Source organism: Corvus kubaryi, unplaced genomic scaffold (assembly GCF_017639235.1).
Source record: "Corvus kubaryi isolate FWS band 111438036 unplaced genomic scaffold, C.kubaryi_AGA036_p1.0 37386, whole genome shotgun sequence".
Classification (NCBI taxonomy): domain Eukaryota; kingdom Metazoa; phylum Chordata; class Aves; order Passeriformes; family Corvidae; genus Corvus; species Corvus kubaryi.
Genome location: NW_024581128.1, coordinates 1,974,010 through 1,999,587, shown reverse-complemented (window position 1 = coordinate 1,999,587; position 25,578 = coordinate 1,974,010). Strand labels below are relative to the sequence as shown.

The window sequence follows — 25,578 nt, the reverse complement described above, 5'->3', positions numbered from 1 at the left end:
AGCCCGCCGCGCGCGCACGCCGGAAGCCGTCAGCGCGCGCCACCGCCCCGCCCGCCGCCGGCCCCGCCCCCGTTGCCATGGCGGCGGCGGCGGCGGAGGCCGGACCCGGGCGGCAAAGTGGCCCCGAAACCGAGTCCCCGAGGCGCCCCAAGCGTCCCCGAGTTACCCCAAGTTACCAGGTCGGCTCTTTATTTTCGTCTCCTACCGATGCCGAGGCGGGGACGGGTCTCCTGAGGGGCTGCTCGCCTTCCCCCTCAGGCCTTCCCCTCCCCGCGGGGGTCTGTCTGCCCGCTATCCTCGCACTGAGCCAAATCAGGCAGCTCTTAAAAGATTCTGTTTGCCATGAATATTGTGTTATTCCATAGCTAGACATCCTGGAAGAACTTTTACTCCTTCCAGGAGGCCTTGCCCAGGTCTGCTTGGTGAACAGCTTGCATTTGCGGGATGGGCTCTGAATAAAGGAAAAGATAAGTGTGATCTCCTGGCTCCTCTCTGGCAGCCCAATATTTGTAAAGGATAAGTATGACTTCCTCCATTGTCTCAGGCAGCCCAATATTTGTTTATTGTGTTGCCCCAAATTCCACCGACTTCTACGGGAAGCCCAGGTTTTTCCTTTCATGCCATGAGCTATGTCAGTCCGCTGTGAACAGCAGCCTGTTACAATTAGGTATCACCCAAAGAATATAACCACGAGGGGGGTTGGATAGTTAAGAGAGTTACATATTGTGTGGGAAACCATGCTGCAAAAGGCCAGTGTCCACAATGGAGACAGAGGAGTCCTGCAAAAATCAACTTTATTTGAATAAAGGGAGAGAGCCCACTGGGCCATACCCCTGTGGGGTTTCTCTCAACTTTTTGGAGGACGCATATTGCCCTCCTCGTTTCTGAACCATGTACTACATATTCGCCTTTGAACATGTATCCCCCCCTTATCATGCATTGCATGACCATTAAAATTAGCTTTTAACCCACTCTGGGTGGAGAAGCTAATACTCATGAGTCTATTAGGTCTGTGCATTTTTCCCTAAAGTTCAGAAGTTCAGGCTGTGCTTGGCTCTGGAACAAACTAGCGTGGCTTGATGTTGGTAACGACCCCCACACCCATTCTTCCAGAACCTCACGGGTCCGTTCAGATCAAATCTTTTGTAAAGGCCTTAAACCCATTTCTCCTATCACATAGGGATAGATGTATGAGTTTATGGCTATAATTTTTTTTCTACCTTTAATTTTACAGAATAGTGGGAACAATCAGAAATCTTAAAAATACCAGAATATAGGCCATAATATTTGACCTTTTTTTAACTTTAATCACATCCAGATGTTGACAATGAGGAAACAACAGGGTTGTCATACCTAGTAGGACAAAGAGGCTATGGAAACAAACATGGACTAATCCAGTGGCACGCAGCTGGGATGGAAGGACATCCTGGTCAGCTGCACAGCTTTTCCTGGGTATGGATTGCTTTCTAACATACATATGATAAATGTTCATATGTTAATCTGCTTTTCAGAGCATGGCATGGTTTACGTTGCTGGTTGAAGACAGAGGCATAAAGCAATTGCCTTAAAAGCAATTGTCCAGAAAAATTAATTAATCTGTATGTTTTAAATCTCTCAGCTTGTTGAACCTAGCGCAGAGGGCTCTAGGAAACGACACCCTGTTTCCTACTCTGCTGTTGGACTTGTTGGGTAATTCTGGACACAGCACTTAACCCACCTGTGTCTTAGTCCCACAAAGCTGGATATGGTACCATGCCACATCATACTAATGCTCATGGATAAAGCATCTGCAATCTCTGAGTGAGAAATGTTTCATTTTGGGTTCAAATTATTTGTCAGGCAGAATGCTTCAGCTATGCCTCCTCATGTGATGGCAACATTTACTCTGCTCCAAGGCAAACTTTCTTTTAATATGGCAGACATGAAGTAAAAAAAGAGCAAACTTCCTTCACTCACTTTTCTGAGGTTAGATATTCACTAGATCCTTAAATAGGTTATATATAACACGCAACTCCTTTTTAATAACGTTTTGTAACTTTTATCAGATGAGCCTTTTCCTGCCAGGAATTTAGGCTAGCAGTTCAAGAAAACTCTGTATGACAAAGGGTTAGTTTGATATTTGCCATCAGAATTTATAGCGTAATTGAAGTCTGTCAAGAAATAGTGATGCTGAAGTCTGCCAAATATAAATGGTTAATTTGCTGTTTATAGCCCAGCATAAAGATTCCATAACAAAGGGATACAAGTTCTGTACCAGAAGTACCAGAACTTGCATCCTGCGTGGTATAGTCAATAAATTCACCACTGTTCTTACTACCAACTGTTGTTGCTGTTAGCTGTTGGATAGCCTTAAAAGATTTTTCTATTTTACTAAATGTCATGTACAGTGCAGGAGATGAAATATAATGTGGTTTGAACAGACATCTCTTTTAAAACTTATTTTACTGATTTAGTTGAACTGAGATTTTTCTTTAACAGGAAAGGAACTTTTATTGTGGTCTGCACTCATCAGTGTTATTTGCTGTGAGCAGGGTAACAGAGAATAAGATTTGTTTTAACTACACCCCAAGTACACAGGAGTTGGTACTTCTTTCTTAGGTCATTCATACAATGCAAAGAAATGGAAAAGCTTAAAAATCAATTAATTGATGGGTGCTATATACGTTTGAATTATCTTCTTTGTGTATATATTGCACATATTTCAGTTAGTGCAACTTGCTTAGAAGGTTGTAAAGAAATAAGCAAACAGAAGAAAAAAAATCCGATTGTTTCCTATCTTCAGAGTCATTTTGTAAATACACTTCGTAACTTAGAGTTTTTGCAGTAAGTTGAAAAGTGATCTTTGTATAATATTGTGTAAATAAAAGATTTGTCCTCCAAAAACCTACTGTCTACTAGCTGCTGCTCCTTGTTAAAGCCATGGAGAGAACTATCCACAGTTTTCCTACCAGGAGAAGGTGTTGTGACTTGCTGTGACTTTTGTGAGAGATCAATATGTCGTGATAGAAGATAATAAAAGTATGATGACTAAGCAGAGTGCTGAAGCTTATCAGAGAAAGTACTACCTCTGTCTTATACTGAGTTTGATAGACTTTTATGAACTTGCCAGTTAAGTGCTCTGTGCTTATCCTAATGTGCAGGCATACAAAGAGAGGCAGGAAATACTCAGAATTAAAAGGGAAAATGGGTTATTGGAACAGCTGTCCCGTAGCTCTGCTCAGTATGGAAGAGTAGGGAGGGTCTAGGAGGAACCAGTGATATCTTGCTCACAGCAAAGCAAACAGTGTGTTCCTTATTCTTACTTCCACTCCCCACAGAGCCCTCTCTCCCAGTGTAGGTGTATGGAATTTGGACCTGCAAACTCTGGCTGGCTGTAGAAACTGAGGCCAGTTCCTATGCTGATGAGGCTGGTTCCAGTGTTGTATTGGCAGGGCAGGGGAAAGACACTCTACCTGAAAACTAGCATTAATCTTTTCTCTTCAATAATCTGTTTGGTTTCTTATTGAGGCATTTTACCTTTGTCTTGGATTTATTTCATTACTTCACCAAAAATAGAAGGCTAGAAATATTCACAGAAAGTGTCCCCTGACTAAACGCTGATCGTTTTCTGGATTTATCAAACTGTGGATGAAGTAAGCTAAAAACTGTCTGGATACTTCTGAATAGATCATGGTTTAAAGGGGAGGTGAGCCCTCAGCAGACACACCTTCAACACTGTATGACTACCTCATTAGCATTAAGGGACTCTGACCTTCACCAAATCCTGAATATCTCACTTTCCTTGTTATCAAAGCCAACCGTGCTCAGGTGCCAGAGGCAGCGTGGCCATGGGGGCCAAAGCAGGATAATTCTCCTGCTAAGAAAAGACAGCTTGGTTGTCAAAATGCACCAGACCGAGAGTGTTGAGCGGGCCTGGATTTCTGTGAAGGACAAAAGGGTCTGGATTCTCCTCCCTGTAAGCACCACCCATTCTGAGTCATCTGAGCTGGAAGAACTGGCATAATTGCAAAACATCTTCACACAGATGGTATGATCCAGTGAAGGTTACGTGAGGATTCTTGAGTGAGATATTTGGCTGTTTAATTAAAATACTATGAGGACAGGTTTTTATTGTTGGGTACTTTTCACAAACATTTCTTCACAAGGCGGAGAAAATGTTCTTCCTTTTTAGCGTCACAGGGGTACAGAGTATGAACTTTTATTTTTGTTAGCTCATTTCCAGATAAACATGAGAACACATTGTAAAGGTCACTTTGTGTTTTAAATTCAACAAAAATTCCATTTCATGTGATATCTCTAGCATATGTCCCATCTGCCATTCGAAACTTTTAAAACTGCATTTCAAACAAAGTTATCCTATAGAGTTCAGGCACTGCAAATCATCATGAATTTTGACCACTGTAGATGTGATGATACTTTGTCACAAAAGCCCAGATCCGTGCAGGGCATATACTTGTGTTGATTTCACTGAAATTTAGGGGCCACAAATAGTTTTATGGTAAAGAAAATCTGCCTTTACAGCTATGCTTCTTATTTGAAACAGTTTAATTTCTGAGGCCTTAAGATGAAGCAGTGAAATGTGCAGATGAGATTTGTTGGACACTGGACTCATGGGAAACCCCTGGATGCTCTCTCTGGACCCTGTTCTCCATTGCCCTAAATATTTTGTAGTTGCTTAGGCATGTGCAGCAGATGCAAAGTATTAATAAATCTGAATTCTCCACTTACAACACTGGTAACATTTTGAGGCCACTTTCCACAGATATAAATGACAACCAATGGAATGTCAGAGTTTCAGAAACCTGATTTCCAGAGATTTCGAATTCTTTTTATACCAGCTGAAGTGAATTAAACCATTTTCTGAAAACTGGGTTCCAGATACTAAAGTCTGGCAGGCAAAGCTGGGTTATCCAAAATTAGATGCCAATTCTGAAAAGATAATTGTAAGTGATGATCTCATAGGGGAAGTCTGAGACAGAGCCAAGAGTAGAATCTAAATCATCTGATACCCAGTCCTTTGCATTAACCACACCACTGATTTTTTAACACTCTGAGCTTGAATACTGAGTTCTTAAATAAATAAATGCAATTTTCAAAACTCATCCACAGCATATGTAAAATAGCATTTTGATGTAGTTTGCTTAATTCTGGTAGCTGAAGTCAATTTGCATCTCAGATTTTCAAAGAAAGTGGTTTCAAATAAATTCATTCTTTATTGTGGTGAACTTAGGCCCTACATGGGTAAATGTTACTTTTAACAAATCGATTCATGGATTTTTTTTTTTTACCATTCTTTATGTGTTTTCTGCACTTGTAAAATCAGTCCTTACCAAATACTTTTACCTGAGTGTATCTGTGGTTGCTGTAAAATACTATACATATTAGAAGCTAGAAAGCAGTGAGATTTTCCATTTTTCCTATGAAGACAGGCTGAGTGAGCTAGGGTTGTTCAGCCTGGAGAAGAGAAGGTTCTGGGGAGACTTTATTTTGGCTTTTCAGTACTAGAAGAGGGCTTTATAGGAAAAGCAGCAGAAGACTTTTTACCAAGGCCTGCAGTGACAGGACAAGGGACAATGTTTTAAACTGAGAGGGCAGGTTTAGATTGGACATAAGAAAGACATTTTTTATAACAAAGGTGGTTAGACACTGGCACAGACTGCCCAGAGACACTGTGGATGTCCCATCTCTGTGAATGTTAAGGATCAGGTTGGATGAGGCTTGTGGCCGCCTGGTCTGGTGGGAGGTGTCCCTGCCCATGGCAGGAGGTTGGACAGGATGATCTTTAAGGTCCCTTCCAACCCAAACCATTCTGTGGTTCTGTGATTTTACGAGTTGCAATGACTGAAGCAAGATGAGGTGCAACAAAAATTTCAGAGCAGAGAGCACCACTGAAGTAGGACATGTGGGCTTAGTAAATAGGCCACGTGCAAGGATATTGGAGAGATTCAATCCCGATGGATTCAATCCTGCAAGTATTCCACATGCAAGAAGTTTGGAAATGGAAACACCTGTTGGTTGGTTCCCTGGTCTGTGGGATGCAGGAAGGCCTACGGTGCCGCTGTTCTGCAGGGGTTTTCAAGCTCTCCTGCTCAGGGTCCTGCAATGCTTGGAGAGCTCTATACAATATTTTGAAGACCAGGGAGGTTTGAATAAATGAGAGAGACATTTCTGAATGAAGTGCAGTGTCTTTCATAAAGTAGTTTTTCCAGAAGGCATACAAATTATCAGTATCTGTTAGTGCTGGGAGTTTGAATTGCACCTTTCACTTTTTCTCAAAAGACTTGGTATTTTTAAAGCCTTTTGTTTTTAACCAAGTCCAAAGACTTACTAAGACTGAGAATGAAAATGGGGAAACAGCTCAAATTTGTGGATGCATCACTACCTTAAAATAAGGAAAACCTCTCTTCTCCTGTCACACTCAATATCACAAACGTTCAACTAGCAATTCTCTAGAGATTATTTGCCCTGAATTTCAAATTGAATAAGACAAACAAGAAGGAAAGGAAATACAGATTTTCTGGGTGTTTTGTTTTGTTTGGGTTTTTTGTATTTTGCGGGTGAACATTGGATGTACTTAAAACTTTTGTATGAGAATTTTTATGCTTCTTGATTAGGGAGATATTGATGTCTCAGACTAGATAGTAAGAGAGGAATGTGCATTTACTTGGATTCCAGTAGACAGGCTCATGAAGAGAAAGTCTCAGATGCGAATAAAAAACTGTGAGGTTGTTGCCTAATTGATTAGAAGCAGAGAACTGTCAGACATCTGGAGTGTGCAAAGTGTAAGATTGTCCTCTGATTTCTCAACGTTGGCAGTTTTGATGCCACTTGTACTTTAAATTAGTATTAATACTCGGGGAAAAAATGCAACCTTTCTCTCTTTAATCAACAGTTTATAAATGCAGTAGCACATTTCAGATGTGAGTAATGTATTTTTTTCTGGCAATTGATTAATGTGCATAATAAGATGGATAGACCTGTCTGCTGAGATGCAGAACAGTGACACACAGCATAGTGCTGCTTGAGAAGGAAATAATATTTTATTTTTTCATTAGGTCTCAAAGCTTTGGATATCCATGGAAATCAATAGCTGCTTGTAAGATGGATACGACATATTGCATGGTTGCTCTAGTTCCTGTAACTTATGTAAATATTCGTTTCTGATTTTTGAGGAAACATCCTTTCTACACAGAATTAGCTTTACCATCAAAGCCGGTGTTGGGAGAACACCCTGATCAGGTTACTAATCAGCTCGTAAGGGAGTGGAGATTTAAGACAGGAGGTGGCAGCCTTGAGTAGTAACTCATTGCTGTCTCTGCTTAGTTAAGCTCGGATCCAAATGGAGTCAGAGCTGGGCATAAATAACTCAGCATCTCAGCCCTTTTTCTTAAACATCACAACGACAAGCAGCCTGCATAGTGAAGATGGCAACAACTAATTTTGTCCTTTTTGCCTAGTAATTAAAAATGTAGCTAATTAATTTAATACTTTTAATGTGAAGCTTGTGTGAGTTTTCCTGGATTTTTTTTAACATTTGGATCAGCAGTTGTATCAGGAAAGACTGCAGCACACTGCAGATGCTGAATTTAATCTGTCTCATTCTCATCTGGGTATCAGATCATGTTGCAAACAAGAATAACTAACAAAATATGGAGTTGATTTATTCAAATAAAATTTGTGCCTAATTCTGGTCTCCTTTTTGGTATCCTGGAATGTTGGGTGTTTCTTCATCCCCTAACTGTGGTGTACAAGCAGGTCATGAGGTACTTCCATCTCCCTCATGATCTACCACACAGTAATGGCAAGATAACCTACTTTTATTAGTAATATCACTGAAATTTTCTAATCCATAAATCAGCAGAAGACCTTGCAACTATACAGTCTCAGCAGAGAGAGGAACTTGATGACATCATTGTTTTTCCCCTGTGAAAATGCTTAGTTGGAAAAAGACAAAAAAAGATTAAATGAATCAGAGTAGCTCCATGCAACCTCCCACTTCTAATCTTCTTGAAGAATGTGAACAGTACCATTCACTGGTAAAAATGTAACCAAGAAGAGTTCTGCAGCGTTGTTCATTTCTGCTGAATATTCACAGTAGGAATTATACTTGTAAATTTTATTATTGTAAATTTTGTGTATCTATTGATTAATTTTTCCCTACAGCTCCACATTTTAAAAATATGTATTTTGGGCCAAATCTCAATTTACAATTTTTTCATTCAGGTGCATGTGAAAAGTGTTCATTTGAAAGTTTGCTAAACAACAAATCCTTCAAATAGAACAGGTTGCAACTCTGCTCTGCCTGGAAAGTACACATGCATGTAAGTCTTGATCCATAACAGAACTAATTTTCTGATCTTGTTTTTTGTCACAGTCTGTAGACAAAAAATAGCATTTTCCCCTTTTCCCCCTGTGGCTTGAATCCTGCAGTTAACCTGTGCGTGCACGGATCTGTCTGTTTCACACAGACACCACAGTCTGCCTGGATGGATCTGAATGAGAGCCCGTGCTTTCTGTAAGAGTCCTGTTAGGCACAGCAGACGTTGTCAGGGAACCTTCTGTTTAATCTTTTTATTAAGCAAACATTTCCTTAAGTTTGCATAAGCAGTCGCCCAGCCATGGCTTCCACACAATCCTTTAATAACTGGCAGGGTGTGGTGGTTACATTTCCTCGGAGGCTTCTCCTCTATCTGACTACCAAAAGTAATTTATTCCTCAGTTAACATCATTACTTACTTGTTTTGTTTCTTCACTTCCTTTGTCTGTCACAGGCAGATCTGGGAGTTAATAGCTGTCTTTTTAGTGCAAAAAGTGGGTGGGGGATGATTCTTCAAGCCCGATTCCCTAAAGAAATAAGGCTTGTGTGATCATTCTCTGCCTATTCCAACATTCAACATGCTGATAACATGGAACCCCACTGGCCATTTCACTTCATGTGGAAGAGAAACAGGGGACTCCAGTCTTCCATCTTCCTGGCAATTTATGAAAGTGGATGGCTGGGGGGTGGAAAAAGAGCCTACTACTACCTCCTTAATTTAAAGCCTACTACTACCTCCTATTTAAAACTTAGCATGTATCTCCTAAATTAACAAGTACCTTAATACCTAGTATTAAGGTACTTGTTAATTTAGGAGATACATGCTAAGTTTTGAATATCAAAATACCAAAATATTTCAGATTTATTTGGAGTCAAGAGGAGCACCTCCCTTTTGTGTGTATTTGGTTTTTAAAAAGGCCACTGAAACTGTGAAAGAATGTGCAAAACTTGCTTGGTACAGATAATCAGTACTGATCACTACTTTTAGGTTGAAGGCTGAGTCGTAACAGTTGTTCTGAGCAGTAATTGAATTTTCACTCCATCACAGCATTTATGGGATTGGAAAATGTGCCAGACAGTATTTTGCTCTATGAAGGAGCGCAGTAAACTTGGACCTTATAATGTCTGTGTTGCTGGAGAAATATGGCTTTCTTTTTTTGAGTAGGTGGTTTTGGAATCCTAAAGACTCTCTGATTTTTGCTTTCTTAAAACAACAATAGCCACAGCCTTGGCTGGGTAAGGACATGGACAGATGTTTTGTTCCAGATACAGCTGTGCAGAGAGGAAAGAGGTTTTCCATCCAGAGCCACATGGGTGCTTCTAGCTGCTACAAACCGACCTGTCACGGAGAAGTTTTTTATGGGTTCTCCCTAATTCATACTAAGCACAATTAGGTGTATCATTTTAAGCAGTTTAAAATCCTGAGGTATGAAGTATGGCAGCTGGCTTTGCCTCATCTGAGTTAGCAGTACTGCCATGGACTCTTCTGTTAGCACCCCTGAAGAGTGGTCAGAAAGTTCTGAGGTGGTTAGTCCCGTCCACTGGCACTGCTAGATGTAGAAGAAATCACCTCTACACAGCCTGAAGCCCTTCTGATAATTCACAAGCATATGGCATCATGGGCAGGACTTCTGCCTGCACAAAAGGTGAGTGAATACCATTTGGGGATTTGAATACCTGAGCTCAACAAACAGAAAGAAAAAGACTGAGCGGGTTTGGTTCTGTAACCAGGCAGAAACACCAATTTAGTGTAGTGGTTTGGTCCAAAATACTCATTACTGTTTACCTTCTGTGAGATAAGAATTAGGAGAAACGCAAAGCAGGCACCAAACTTGAAAGAATATAAAGAAGTTTATTAACAGACCTAAAAGAAGGAAAAAAAATTATACCACACCTTCAGAATCTTCTCCTCCCCCCACCTGCCTCCCTTCTCCCACTGACAATGTAAGAAGACAACCCTTAAGATGTTCAGTCTGTTTACCACTTCCATAATAACCTTGTTCAGTCCATTTAGGAAGAGGAGTCTATCTGCTCACATGTGAGTCCCTTCCCCCGACTTGCAGCTTTTCCCACAACTCCTTTCAAGGGTCCACTCTTGAAGGTTTTTGGGGTACAATTTTAAGGTTGAGCCATTCAGAAACAAAAGTTCTCTTCACCCATCTCTGGGAGCATTTCATCTCTAAGAACAGAGGCCCTTCTCCTTCCCTGGGAGCAAAGGGTCTTCCTCATCTTCATCTTTAGGACTATCTCTGGGAGCATCTCTAGGAACTGAGGTTTTCTCCTTCCCCATTTGGAGCAAAAGTCCTCATCGCTTCCATCACTCCCTGTCCAAACTTCTCATGAAATTACAGCTGCATCAGCATCTGCTTATCTCAGCGCAGGTGCTTTTGCTCACAAGTACAAGTTGAACGCTCCACCCCCCATGCCTTCATGAAATTACAATGGGATACTCTGATATATCATAGTTTCACAACAGAATTTCAGCTTTAAGCATCTCCTCTTTCTCTTCCCTCAGGTTTTCAGCTCTTCACAGCACTAAAAGGGTTAATCTCACCTAGGCCTTGCAGCTGGAATGTGGCTTATCGCAGTGGAGAGGGGCGAGAGCCAAGCTGCTCCCGCTGCCCACAGCAGGGCTGTGGGGGGTTCTGTGGGTGGAACAGGGCCCATCAGCTCCAGGATGGCCGTGGCCCGGCCCGGCCTGGCCCGAGCAGGGCCTGGCCAGGCCCACTGGCCCCACACGGGGCCCGCAGCCACCTGTCCCAGCACCGGAAACAAGAGAGAGCTGTGGGGGGTTTGTCTATTCTTAAGTGTGGATCACAGAGGTGGTCACAACTTTAAGTGGCTCAAAGAATTGTCCATATTCAAACTGGCCAGCTGATAGGTTCTATCAGTTCCCAGAGGAAACTGTCAGCACCCCTTAGCAAGGACATCCCTTCCGGGACTATGCTTGCTAACCTATGACACTGACTCATATGCTTTTACAAACCAGTGCCAGTGAGCAGAATCACATTTAAATAGGGCCACATGTGAAAATGGTTTCTTATGCTGAGAAAAACTGTAGATATGTGGAAATGGTATTTGAAGAACTATTTAGTGGGGCACTAAGGAGATCTATTCTGAGAGCATAGCTTGGACTGTGAATGGCATGAGCAGGCATTTGGGGAACCTGAGCCCTGTGTGTGGTAGAAAAGTCTAAGAGAAATGAGCAAGAAGTCCATGAGTAATGGAATCAGTGAAACCTGGTTTCCAGTGGATTTGTGCTTCATGCAAGTTTTCCCCCTGGCCTGTATGGTCTTTGTCTTAGATGGATCATCTGATGCCTAGTAAGAATTAGGCTTTTGCTACATTCTTTTCCATGGCTGGAGACACCATCTGGATCTCCTCTTCCTCCCAGCTGGCTGCCTACTTTCACTAAACTTAGGATGATTTTGTGTCTTGAAACCTGTGATTCGTTTTCAAATTTAGTTGAAAATCAGCACTGGATTCAAAAGTTACTCCAAGAGGAAGTGAAGACAGCAGAATAGGCACTGATACACAAAACATGATGACAAAGGCCTTTTTTTCCTTAGGAAATCAGAAGAGTTCGGGAAGGCACTTCCTTCATATTTGGTGATTTCCAGCACTGGCAAGGTCACCTCACTGGGACATAGAAAGGGCAAATGGAAGCAGCTCTCTAAACGTAAACCTGCTTTCATCTTGCAGCCCTGTTTTATAGAGAACTGAGGGACAGGTTTACAATATTGTATTCTTGTGGAGGTTTATTGGCATTTATTTGGAACTTGGTTATTTATTAGGTGAAAATATACTATAATTTCAGGAGTTGGTCTATATCTGTATGTGGATTACATTTTTTAAACTGTTTCTTAGGTCAGTGTTACTGATATTATTAATTTTGCTTAACCTGCTAATCATTCCGAAATTATATATATTTGTCTAGTGGAGATGAATGAGAAAACAAAATCCAGTAACAGGTGCACAAAGCAATCTACCTGAACATATAAGTTAAGTTTAATAGGCATATTTTGTGAACCAGAACAATTTTCTGTAGGTCTTATCAACATCCTTATCTTTGATCTTCAACTCAGTAGGTAAGAACACCATTGTTTTGCTAGTGCTTTGGTTGACTTGAAAAATAATCCTCCTTTGACTATTTGAGAACACGTATGTAGCGGGTTGAGTTCGAAACCGGGCAGAAACACTAATTAAATGTAGTGGTTTTGGTTCAAAATATTCATTACTTACTTATTTTCCTTCTGTGAGATAAGAATTAGGAGAAAAGCAAAGCAGGCACAAACCTTAAACAGTTGCAGTACAATGAAAGAGTTTTATTACTAATAGAATTAAAAGTAAAGAGAAAATAACAAGAAATTAAAGCAAATCCCCCCTCCCCTTTCCAGCACTTCTCTCCTTTTACCCAGCTCACACAAGGGATAACAGAACATGGGATGTTAGTCAGTGTTCCAGTTCTTGAAAAAAGTCTCTCTCTTATGCTTAAGGAAAAAAGGGTTTTCCTTCAGTTGCACGTGGTTCCCAAACTGCCACTAACAGCAGATCCGCCCGGAAACAAACAATCTGCTGTGTGTAGAACATCTCTCCCATGAAAAATCTCACAGTTCCTTCACACTACAAAACATGGGCCATCACATGGGGTTATTAATCTTTTTAAGGATAAGTTATTTTGGCCTGCACACAAAGGCTTTTCTTCGCCACAAGTCTCTAACAGCCTCTTACTGCTTCTATATAGCCTGGTATAGGCATTCTTCACAGGCACACGAAGATGCTCCATCCCCCCATGTTCTTCAAATGGATTAAAGAGACAAACAGTTTGTGGTATTACAGTTTCTTACCACGGCATGCAAGAAGGTTTCTTTTAAGCTGCGCGCCAGAATCGCGGCACCGCCCTCTTTTCTCCCGTCGCCATGCTCAGCTCCGTCCCACGGGACTCACTTCTCTTTCTCTCTGGCTCTGACGCCGCCATGTTGAAGGGTGTTCTTGTTCAGGCTTTACGGTGGGGAAAGCCTCGCTCCCTTTGTGCTGCTGGCTGCATGGTGTCCTCTTCAGTTCAGCATGAAGTGTGCTGGCTGCAGACAGGAGGCTCTGCCAGCTCCCGTTGACTCCGCCGGCTCCGCATGGAGAGGAGAGGGACCCGCCTGTCCCCAGAAGCCGCGCTGGATGGGTTTAGCTGTGAGCAGTCCATGGCTGGTTTTAGCTGCCTGCGGCTCTGGGACAGTCCCCCCCAGCGACCCAGGGTCCGTGCTGCAGTGTTGGGAAAGGGGGGAAGGGGCAGTGGCCCCGGCCCGGCGGGGCATGGAGGCTCGGAGCCCCCCCACCTTCCAGCAGGCGAGCTCCGACAAAAAGGGGAAGTCCCGCCTTTCTGTGCGGTTTAAATATGTAAATTGTGAGAAGCGCAATTGGTCTTAAAGACTGTCCATCAACTCAGGGTCAACCCAATACAGCATAGCTGAAATATCTGGTAGTGGCAAGCTATGCTTTTGTCCCAGGGAAAAAACCACAAAAGCTTAAATGGAAAATGAAGGAGGAACCTATCAGAAGAACTGTTCAGAATAAACAGCTCTGCGCATGTCCTCTCTGAAAATTTCATTTAGCTCCAGGCATGGGCTTGAATAACCCACCTCATGTTTACTAGCACCAGCTAAAAATTTATTCAACACAGAGAATATACACCTTTTTATTCTACACAGGGAATGTGTACCTTGTATCAGACTTGGTAAGAAAGAAAGGTGGGTTTCACATAGATTATGTCATTGTCTGTAAAAAGAGATACATCTTGACTGTGGAAAACAAAAGTGCTTTATCTAGGTGCTTAGCCTAGTGCAAACATTTTTCCACCAAATACAAAATATCTGTTGACATATCTAGGATGGAAGAATCTGTATAGATAGGTATGATAAAAAGCCTTCTTTGCCTCACTGAAATTCTCAGTTAGAATGTCCCCTTCAGTAGGGCTTGTAACAAAATAATATTTCAATTAAACAAGCTGTAACTTATGGTTCTAGAAAGTAATAAATCTTCTGCAAGAACTATATGTACAGTAGACCCTAGGATGTGTTGTCTAACAGCACAGCTCCTATCCAGGGATAAGTACTTCTTAAATCTGAGGAAGTTAAATCCTATTTTTTTTTTAATGTTATTTCTTACATTATTCTATGTGATAACAGACTTCTGCATTTAATTCCTGCCTTCTTGGCCTTACTTCTCCAATTTTAAGGCAATCAGGGCATGAGCCCTTCTTTCAACAGTCCCAGTGTATAATATGAACACCAAGGTAGGGAGATCAGTATTCCCCTCTGTAAGGAATTCAGGGTGGTGTCAAACCTGCCAAGTGACTTTCACAACACTCTGATACAGGTGGTGTGGCCGGGGTGTTTGAGTGACTCCTGCCTGAGCAGTCCTGGCCTTGTAAACTAGCACAGGTATCTTGACTGCTCAGATCTGTGCTTGCGTAACCTTAGCCAAATCTGAATCAGCTCTAGGGCCAAGAAAGGCAGTAGTGCTGGGTTTTCAAGGCTTGTGCCATTTTCCTGCACACAGTGTTTGCCAGCAAGTTAGAACTGAACCTTGTGTATCAGCTACAAATGCCAGGTATGTATGGGAAACAAGAGCTATCTTCCAATACCAGGCCTCCTTTAGATACCATGAAGCTTAAGTGCCTTTTCTGTTAATACCAACCATTTACCTACTGCTTCTGCCTGAATCTAAATGAGTAGTTTGAAGTGATCTTTGTACTTATCACAGTATGCAAATAAACTGGTTCTTTTGATTCTGTGAGGGGAAGGGGTTTGTTTGTGTGACCTTGGGAGCAGACATATCTGTTCCTGGCTGCAGGAGGAACACATGGTTGTGGAATTTGGAGACTGGGAGACTGCTTATGAGAAGTATTACCACATGTTCATCTTATCCTGAATAGCCTTTCTTTGACACTGTATATTGGAAGCGTCTGTATCATGGAAAACAAGTTTTAACCACAAAGGCTGTGTGGAGTGTGACCCTGGTGCCTGAGAGCATAGGCCATACCCAAAGCAGCCGTGGTCTTCCCCTTAACATGCTCAGTGTAAGTCACAGCACTCGGGTCACATTTTCCAGTACTATTTTCAGTGTTCCTTGGGTAGTATTTTTAATATTATCAGCTTAAAAATTAACTGTTGCTCAAGAATATTTCACTGATTTCACTGGTAAATATCTAAGAAAATCTGAAGGGTACAGGACAGTCTTGCATTTAATTTTTTTTTCTTTCCTCCTCGCCACTTTTTTCTCCTTGAAGCTGGCAAAGCCCTGAGTATAGAGATTTTACACTCTGATCTCGTGCCCTGAATTATGACCTCACCATTCCAGACCAATTTCTGGTAGCCATTTAGCAGTACCTCTGCTAGATGTGAATATGTAAGTTAACTATGGGGATAGTAAAATTAACAAAAATCATGTAGTTTAACTTCTAGAACCCAGGCTAAAACTTTAGTGCCAAGGCATGGAAACTCTGGGTTTTTCCTAATGAAAATGAACAGACCAAATTATTGAGACAATAAAGATGGAGTCTCGCAATGGTATTGTACACAGCTTTGCTGTTTCTTATTACACAGATTCACTTTTCTTATTGAACAGAAGTAATTGAGAAAGTAAAATGAACGACCCTCTAAACACCAGCTAGCTTCTCTCACCAAATGGTCAGTAGGCAATAAAGAGAAACAGGCAATTCAGAAGATAATTCGTTCTCATCATCTTTGATACCCATTTCAGGAGAGAGGAACTCATCCCTCAGAAGCAGGAAGGGATGCAGTCTTGTATGTGCAGCTATCATTGCTTAGCTTTCAAATTACCACTAACAACCTTATCCAACCTGTTTTTGTGACTGGAACCTAATGAAAATGCAGCCAATATTTGCAAATGCAAAGCTCTACAGCAATATAAGTCTTTCTAATATATTTCACCCTGCTCCACAGAGCAGCAGAAGAGATTTTTAATTTACCCACTAAGAACAAAGTGCTGATTTGGCTCTGTGCTTCTTGGAAACTGTCTTTGCTCTGCTATTTCCTGTTATTTTCTCAAGTTTTGTATTTCAGAAGAGAACGGGGACCTCCTCAAAATCTCTTTATGTTTGTGGCAGCGTGAGGTGATTCCTTGGACAGACGAAGATGGGTGTTATTTGCAGGTAGAAAGGGAAAGAAGAGCGAAAGCACGGCAGAAAGTTTTCTCCTTTTAGGAGGAGAAAAAGCCTCATGTGAGGCTTTGATGCCTGACGGCCAGCACGCCACGGCGAGCAGCCGCCCGCAGCGCTGACCTTGCTTGACACATTCAGCAGACGCTGCTAAATCTCGCTTCCTCAGACTTTCAGCATTTTTCATGACTGTTCCTCCTTCCATCCCGAGACACGAGCCATGAGCCGGGTCGTGCTCGCTCTGGCAGCTCCTGTGACACAGCTCTGCTGGGCTGTCTGCGGGCTAGCGGCCACTTTGGAACAGCCCTTCTGGCTGCATTAGCAGATGATTGCATTTAAAGACAAGGCTTTGCCACTGCGTGCGTTTGAATGATTGTGGTGCTGCAGTGTCTGCTGGTGTTTGTTGACATTGAAATTTATAGAATTTTGTTTGTGTGTCTTGTGAGAGGGGAATATATCACTGCAGTCGTCTGACACCTCACCTATGTTGGTGGCCTTATTTCAAACCTTTTTGGCAGCCAAGTTGAATAAATTGCTTTCAGAATCTGTGGATGACCTGGCAGGAACTGAGTGATTGTCCTTAAAACCATTTGTAGTTTCTGTTTTGTGCCCTTGACAGATCAGTGGTTGGGAAATTTGTTCACATGCCATCTGCACCTGCTAGCTTTGCCATGCAGGAATAGGTCATTTCCTTTCCAAACATGACTGGCTTCTGATATCAGCGGGAAATTGGCAGCTCTTTTATGAAAGCAGTAGATTCCAGTTTCCTTTTTTCGATTTTCACTGAGATAAGAAAGGAGTTGTTATTGTTACGGTCTCAGTGCTCTGTCCAAGTTCTCTTCCCCACAGAACTGCTTTTTCAGTCATTCAAAACCAGTTTGTCAGTAGCACACAGCAATATCTTCTACTGTCTGAGATTGTCCCAAGGTAATTTTTTCCCCAATATCACAGGCTTAATTCTAAACAGAACTGCACAACCTAGAGTGAAAATATGTCCTTCTTCTTTTGTCTCTTGGTCTTTCTTCCTCATTTTTGTGAAAGACTAAGAGAATCCAGAATAAAGTGTCTGTCTGGTGTTGGTGGTAGGGCTTAAGAAACAACATAATGGAATTGAAGTATACTTTTCTCCCTATTTCTTTGTCATATCAAAGTGTCACTCATAGTACTTTCAGTTCTCTTCTCAAATGGCAGAAAGCTGTTGCAATGACTTCTTTGTAAGGAGTGTTTAAACCAGCAGCTAGGGAATCAGTGATGTTGGGCAGGGAGCACGCAATTGCCTCATCTCCAGCCTGAAGTATCACCTTTGCAGAGAGCTGCAAAGGAGTTTTGTTGCTGACAATAAGACGGTGAATTTTGTTCCCGTTCTAAACAGCATAAAGCAGCTGCATTGGCTTTACAAGTGATTCAAAGGTTTGCTCTCCCTGAAAGTTAGGGTAAATTGTTTGTGCTTCCAATGTGTGCTGTGTGTCTTTTTCCTCCTGTCAGTTACTGGAGATGGAGATAGAATTGTGGGTTTGTCTGTGCTTTCATGTAGCATTATTAATGAAACAGGTAATCCTATTTGTCTTAAAATCAAGGCAAAGATCTCTTGTGTTCCATCTGTTCCAGACACCAACAGCATGCTCATCACCATGGTATTAGAACAGCCTGGTACACAAATAGCAATCAGCAGTTATTAACCTAATATTGTTACTTGGTCCATAAAGCTAGTAGTGGCAGAGATACAAGACATCACTCACTGTGAGACAGTTGCTCAAGTGATGTACTTTGTTCTGCCAGAATATGATAATATTCTGTATAAAAATCAGTAAAAGGATGCTTTTTTGTTGTTTGTTTCATGCAAGCAGCAAAAAATTGCCAGTATAATATATCAAAATTTTCTCTTTATATCCAGTAATTTACAATCCATTGTTATCTAGCTGTAGAACAGCATTCTTTAGAAAACAAAAGGGCTTTTTATTTTAATATATATTAGATCAAATCAAACCACTGAAAATTCCCCTTTCCTTCCTTTCTTCCCCAGCTGCTGATATAGACTGATAGATACAGGAGTGGCTTTTTGCATGCAGACCACCATTTATCTCAAACTGGACCTAGATGAGTTCAGGTCTATTCAGCAGGTGATCTGTAGTGCTGAAGGGGTGGCATGTGATTGCAGCCCACCAGGAAACTCTAAGTCTCTCAAAACATCCTGAACACCCACAAAATTTGGACGTTCCTTATTTGTCCTTACTCCCATTCATACATCTCATTTATACATGTTCAAAAGTCCAACTTCAAATGCCTCCTTTTTGCTTGGTCACTTTTCCCTCTGAAACAACGTAAGGATTTTTTTCAGAGTTGAACAGACACACCTTTAAAATCTCTGGTATTTAAATTTCTGGTTAAAAGGAATATATTCCTCTGGAGTGGTATATTTGTGCCAATCCAGTTAAATTAATAGCCCATCTGTATATCGTTTTTCTTCCCTTCTTAATCAGAATATACTCCTGGGAGACCTATTTTGTAAGCTTGTCTACAGAGACTTCTTTATTGCAGCAAGATGGAGCCTTTTCATCCTGCAGCTTCACAGTTGCAGGGTTCAACTGTGAAGCAAAAGTGAAACCAAGTCATTACAGTTCCTAGGTTCTATACACAATGAATTTTGCTTGCTTTAGAAGGCAAACTGCTGCCAAATTAACATTTCTGTCATCATTATAGTGCCTATACAGGTGCTGCTCTAATGAAAGGAAACATCTTTATCTGAGCTGGTTGTGTCAGCAATTACTACTCTTTCAGTGAACATGAAACTTAAATAGTCATGATGTTGGTTCAGTCTCCATTTTTACATCAATAGCTTCTTTTTTTTTTTTTTTAAGTTAACTAGAATAATTAACTAATATTATTAACTATCACAATAAACTAATTTAAAAATGTAAGTGGATTCTTAAGAACACTGTTGCCAAATGGAGCCATCAATTTGTTTGGAAAGGCCAACAGGATCTTTTTATAAAAAAGAGGATCATTTTCTGCAGGTCAGCTCTGTCTTGAACACTTTTTGTGTTTAAAATTAATAAAATAAATTAATAAAAACTAGCTTTTGGCTCAGCTAAGGGAAGGAGTCTAAAGTACTGAGTGACTCTCATACATGTCTAGATACAATGAAGGGCAAAGTGCAGCATTTTTATCCTGTCATTCCCTGTTATCACCCTCAGTTATTAAGCATGTGGTGGGTATTAACATCAACCTTGCCTCAAACATTTAACAGACGTTACTTACTAGACAAACTGCATGTGCCCTGTGTTATTTCTCTCAGGGCCTGTCTCTCACTGGATGCATGCCAGACTGTCCTTTGGGATGTAGCCCAGTGAGCAGGAGAAATGGGTTTGGACTTGGCAAAATGGCAATAAGCATAAAGGTATAGTTGGAACTTTCTTGGAATACTCTCTCCTATCTCACTATCCTAGGCCAGTATCTTGGTCCTCTGCAGCCCAATGCTTTGGAGCAATGTTGTGGAGAAAAATGAGTAATTTCTGACTCAGTTTAGTAGGTTTATCAGGACTGAAAAAGCTATAGCTGGACTAAATGCCGTGTCCACAGCTTGTTTCATGTAGCTGTTTTTGTCATGTACAGTGGCTGCCCACCAAAAAATAATGAAGATGCATTGCTTCAGCTTTTATAAGAAAGATCTCAAGCAGGTTGTGTTGTATCCCTGAATACAAAGGGCTTCCAGGGGTTGTTAGTTCTCTCTGCTCCTGTGTTGCAATATACATTACAACAGTACATGTTGCCACTGCACAGTCTCCCCTTGTCCTCTTATTTTAGATAGGCTGCATCCTCCTCGGTTATCTTTGAGATTTATGACTTAGAGCATAAAATGTAACCACTAAAATAGGGCAGATGATTTTTCTGCACAATTTTGAATGACTAGTCAAAGCAGGATTTTGGGGAGAATGTGTCATAGTTTTGTACAACTGGGTGCCTTTCAAAATAGCTGCTCAGAGTGGGGTGCTCATTCAATTCACCACGTTACACTGGGCGCACTCTAGAAAAGATCAGACACTGTTTTGAATTAACGAGGAGGGCTGGGATCTCTGATATTGTTAATTATGTGTTGGTGGAAAGCACAGTAGTCCATTGTTCTTTCTGAGCCAGAGTATCAGAACAAAAAAAAGCAGCGAAAGGTCATCACTGCAGAAGCTGCCACCCTTGTTCCCTTGTGTGCTCTATCTCTTCCATGGGGAGGTCCAATGGATATCAAAAAGCAAAGCAAATGTAGTTGTCCTAATTTTTTTTGTCTTCAAACCCCATCACACATAATAATCCTCTGTGGCTTTCTGCCCCACACGACGTTTTGATGCCCTTGATTTAGGCATGATATTGCTGTGTCTTTTGAACCACACATTTTAGCAGTTTGTTTTTGGACATAAGAGCCTGGATATGGAATGCATATTACACGGGGCAATACTGTGCTATAAAACACATATATAACATATATAGTTAATCTCATGTACTCAAAATGTCACCCATTTTGCATGGTGCAAAAAGAATCTCATTAGTTAATACAGGCAATGCATGCAGTGTAGGGAGTGACTGCATTTAACTATGACTTGCATTCAACTATGAATTAGTTGATCTTTGAAAAGCTTTTTTTCTTAAGGTAAAAGGAACAAATAATTTCAGTACCTTATTTTAAATAGTATTATTTGTAATTATTTTTCACAATAGCAAATGGAATGCAAATAGGTAATGGTGAATTTATAGCTCCTGAAATTATACCTGTTCTCTCTCCTTTTGCTTGCTTTTAGGAAGAAACTGGAGAGCTGCTTCATCAGTGCAAATCCATGCTGTGGTTGGTCTCATGAAAAGGATCATATTGATGAATTAGTGTAGCTACCCTTCCAGCTGTGGAAGAATACCTCATACAGAAAAAATCCATAGGTGACTAATAGGTGTGGTAAGGAGCCTTTGAAATTTGGGAGAAACATTTGGTATGCCTGGAAATCAACCTAGATCTAAATTACCTGCCACTGTGGATATTTTAATCTTAATTCATGCTTTTCCACCACATTTCAGAATGTGCCCTTTATTTGAACAGCTTTGCTTTCCTGTTTGTTTGTTTTTTATGTTTGTCAGTCATTACACAGTGCTATTTAGAATCAATTTAGCACCTTTCCATGTGTTGAGTGGTTGTGGTGAGTGATGATTGCAGGATTAGCCTGCTAGTAATTAAATATTGCTGCCTCTTAGCTTGAAAATGAAACATCTCTATGGAATTTAAGAGTTTCTTGCTTTATTCAGGTTGTGCATGTCTAAATAGTATGGATAGGTGTACCAAGACAGTGCAGGCACAGTGCAATCTTTTAAAAAAATAAATTAAAAAAGCAAAAAGAAAAAGGGGGAGGGGTAGAGAGAGAGGAAGAAGAGAAAAAGAAATTGAGATAAGGAAAACAAACTCAACCAATCATTAAAACTTTGAATTGTATGGGAAATCTTCCACACTTTGCTGAATCCTGGGTGTAATTTCCTAATTTTGGCTTTGTGCAATCCAGGTAAGGTTTCCTGTCTGGACTCATTTTTACTCACAGATGGGTCTTCAAAATTTGCAAGTGTTAAGTTGTGTAAAATAGGATGTGTTGCCTGTCTGTTGAAGCCGAGGGGTACCTGTCTTAGTAAAGCAGAGGCTGGGTTCCTCACCATTTGTGGACCCAATGGATGCTTGTTTTTCATATTGGCTCTACCACTACGAAGAGTTTTACCTCTTGAATTCACTGATTAATGGTTTAAGCAGAATGAAGCCTTTTTTTATTTTTTTCCAAATCTGCTACCAAAAATCACATTATTTCACCATTCAAAGACAGTTCTTTGATCCGTACCATGCTCCTCACAGGACTGCAGCAGTGTAACCTCTTATGATACAAATGATGAGCTTCTGTTTGAAATAATAGGGATGATGCCTAATCCTGAACAGACATGAGACAGATTTTAAATAAAGGTTGTCATTGAGAGGCCTGTAAGTTAACCTCACTTAGTTCTGTCTGGCCTATGTTAGGGTGAAGATGAAGGCATTTGAGTCTCTTAATTGAAGCAGAGCATGAGCTTTTTACCTTGAACTCTTGTTACATTTAAGGGTTCCTGCTGAATAACAATAATAAAAGATGAATTCCATCTGGTTTTCTGTTGATTGTTAGTTTAATTTAGTGTATGATGACTCAAAAGTTTAGTCTGCCAGCCAACTAAGGTATGCAGTTATCAACATTACTGATAGGATAAACCAATTATGTAAGCTTATTTGCAAATCTCCCCAAATCCCATAATACTTAACAAAGTAAAACTCTTGAGCTGAAATGTACCTGTTTACAGAAAGATACAGCATCAAATAGAGATTTAATTCAGAATTTTGGGTAGACTAAGTGGCCTTGGTGCCTGCTTGTTTGTTTTTTTTTTCTGTTGCCATTTTTAGACATTAAATATATCAAGAAAGTGAAAAGAAAGTATGGACAAGAAAAACACAGTCATAAGAAAGAATTCTGAGACTTTTCAGAAAGGAGGCCCAAACCCGGAACAGTATGTTCTGTGTCTTGAGTGTCTAGTGAGTGCTGCGTCTTTGAGCTGTAACAGAATTTCCCAAACCCTGTGTCTAACCATTACCTTGGCAGGACTCCAGATTAAGCCTGTGGGGAGAGGAAAGTGCCTGTGGAGCTTGGCAAAAGTTGTTTGTCCTTTCCTCCTGAAGATATGCATTTGTTCCTGGGTAGTGTGGGAGGTGGCTCCTCCTTCCTGCATTTGTAGCCACCATGGAAACAGATAATTCCAGAAGACGGTCTAATAATGGAACTGCAGACCCAAATGTCATTACAGAGGTCTGAGACTCTCTCTCCTGACACTAAATTGTATATGCATCTCCTGACAGCTAAACTGCATGTGCACGTGCAAGCAGTTCCACAGGCCTGCTCATGAACGCCCCAAAGCAACTTAGATGGAGATTCCAAGGGATGAATGGGGTGAGAACAAAATGTCGAGGGCCAAGAAAGTCAAAAAACCACAAAGAGATTCAAAATTTAGATTATGGAAAGTGTGAAATGATATTGTCAATGTCAGGCCATGAGACAAGGGAGGCATTCTGTTGTTGAATTGCACATTGCAGGCCTCTGTAAGCATGCAATAGAGAAAGTATGGAAGATGCTGTGCAGGGCAGGTGTGTAAACAGGATGAGCAAACAGAGGAGGATTATGAGCAAAGAAAAATTAAGAAGAAAGTTTTTGAAAGAGGAAGAGGTCAGAAGAGAGCCTGGTGGCACAGAAGCTGACAGGGAAGAAAAGGGGTGTGACAGTAGAATGGAAGCCGAAAGAAAGTACAGCCATTGATTTAATTTGCTGCTTTTCTTTAGAAATGTATCCTTTTGCCACTTCTGGATGCCATGCACATGCATAAGAACATACAAGCTTTTCAGCTTACCAGGGTGAAACTGCCTTCCAGAACTCTGGCATCAAAGGCACCTATAAAACCCAATAAAACAACCTTCAGTATTAGATCAATGTCAGTGTTCAATAACATCCGGTGCCAGGCAGGGAGATGCCAGCCCAGCTGGGTGAGTAGGAGCCAGAGCATTTGGATGGTAATTGGTTGATGAATCGAACTCTTAAGCAAACAGACACCTAGGCAAAGAGCAGAGCGGCCGAATTCCAGGGAGCACTACCCTGCTATCTCGGCTGTGTTGCAAAATGCGTGAGTCAGAGGGAGAAGATAGCCCTGGGCAGCACCTGCAGGGAGTACTCTGACCCCCACTTCAGCAAACCTTATGCTTCTGGGCCCTGTTCAAGTGTGCTGTCTAGCAGGACTCTGCCCCGATGTCTGTGGGGAGGTGAACCAAGGTCTGCAGCAGGAACAAAGGGTTCATTTGCTAGCAGGAGATGAGTGCCGCGAGCAGGACATCAGGAGACAGCACCCTCAAAGTCCGGCCTCCTGTTGCAGCGCTGTGGTCCAGAGTCTGAGCTGCCATTATAAAAACAAACAGGCCACATCCTCAGCTGGCACAGAGCCGCAGAAACTCAGCATATTAGCTCAAGCTGTGTCTTCTTTATCGCTTGTGGCACTGAAGATTATGATTGAAAAGATGCCCAGGGTGTAACAGATGAACTAAAGTGTACTGAATTTACCAGCAACCTTAAGTAAAAGCCTAAGTTGCTTAATTTATCCATGGAATCATTTTAGCAGTGAGCTTTTTTTACCTTTCTTGTGGGTGCTGTCATAAATGGCCTGTGGGAACAGTGGAATTGTCATATCTGGACGTTTTCAAGAATATCGCTATTGAGATTCAAATAGGTGCAGCTGAAGCAGAGAAACTGACTAGATCATCTCTTGGAGTCTCTTCCAACCTTCTTTTTTCCATTATTTTAGCAAATCTGTTCAGTTGCTGTCCTAAGCTGGCAGTATTACCCTGCTTCCAGAGACTTGTGTCCCAGAAACTCCAACTCCCAAACCCCTCTGCTTCCTCTGCTTTGTATTGTATGGCTACTCATACAATACAAAATGTGGTATTGTCAGTTTTCCAAAATGTTGTGAAATCAAGATCTGAACCATGGCAACAGTGTAAAGTAAAAAAGGATATCAAAGTTAATATGTAACCTGCTTATTACAGTGTTTCATGTCCTGCTCCACTCAACATAATTTTCTACTTCAAATTTGGGTGACAGTTGCCCTAAAAACACAGGTGTGCTCACAGCAATACTGAAGCAACTAGGCTTGAAGAAAAGAACCAGAACAAGGTGCTTAGATCTCCTTCTAGGAGTTTCCCAAAAGAGATTTAGCTCACCAGGGTTGGACATCTGCTCTCTGAGCATCCTGCTATCACTTCACATCCAAGTGCTCTTGACACTCCACCTTCCCTGTATCTCTTGTCTCCTGCCTGTGATTGGTACCAATGTGAAGCCTTGGGCTCCATTCCCCTCACTGTGGGATGTGAAAGCACAGCCAGATGTCCAGCCAAAGTGAGAGGCAGAGACGGACATCAGCCAGTTCCTGGTGATTCACAGACCCATAAATTCCCTTAAGCAATGTGTGATAGTGGACCAGCTCTGTTAAACAGTTCCAGAATACCATTTTCCTC

At 41.3% G+C, this 25,578-nt stretch overlaps 1 long non-coding RNA gene across 3 annotated transcripts; it reads left to right on the top strand.

The window, feature by feature from the left end:
* Window positions 1-63: 63 nt before the first annotated feature.
* Window positions 64-22,637, top strand: LOC121668709. Of its 3 annotated transcripts, XR_006017528.1 has the most exons (5): window positions 64-179; window positions 1,319-1,452; window positions 8,224-8,321; window positions 19,786-19,887; window positions 21,278-22,637. It is a non-coding gene; the product is annotated as an uncharacterized LOC121668709 (long non-coding RNA). The 3 variants fall into 3 exon arrangements; XR_006017527.1 differs by lacking the exon at window positions 19,786-19,887; XR_006017529.1 differs by lacking the exons at window positions 8,224-8,321; window positions 19,786-19,887.
* The last annotated feature ends 2,941 nt before the right edge of the window (window positions 22,638-25,578 follow it).